Source organism: Protomyctophum bolini (genome assembly GCF_963924005.1).
Source record: "Protomyctophum bolini genome assembly, chromosome: 10".
In the NCBI taxonomy this organism is placed as follows: Eukaryota; Metazoa; Chordata; class Actinopteri; order Myctophiformes; family Myctophidae; genus Protomyctophum; species Protomyctophum bolini.
The window spans coordinates 2,877,501-2,877,909 of NC_137871.1; positions in this window are offsets into that span (position 1 = coordinate 2,877,501).

Here is a 409-nt window from a genome sequence, read left to right on the forward strand (position 1 = left end):
GAATTTTACACCTCTCCCGCTTAGCGGAGAGTGGGGTGTGGTAGAGGACATCTCCCCGGACGCGTGGGTATGTCCAGATAGTTGCCTCGCGGAGCCGTCTTTTGTCCAGTGTCCAGTCTGGGTCCGGAAACGGTACATTTTTTTGCATTGACCCCATTAGAAGCTCTGCTGCTGTGAATTTTACACCTCTCCCGCTTAGCGGAGACTGTGGGGTGGTAGAGGACATCTCCCCGGACGCGTGGGTATGTCCAGATAGTTGCCTCGCGGAGGCCTCTTTGTCCAGTGTCCATTCTGGGTCTGGAAACGGTACATTTTTTTGCATTGACCCCAGTAGAAGGGCTCCAGCTGTGAATTTTACACCTCTCCCGCTTAGCGGAGACTGGCGTGTGGTACAGGACATCTCCCTGAA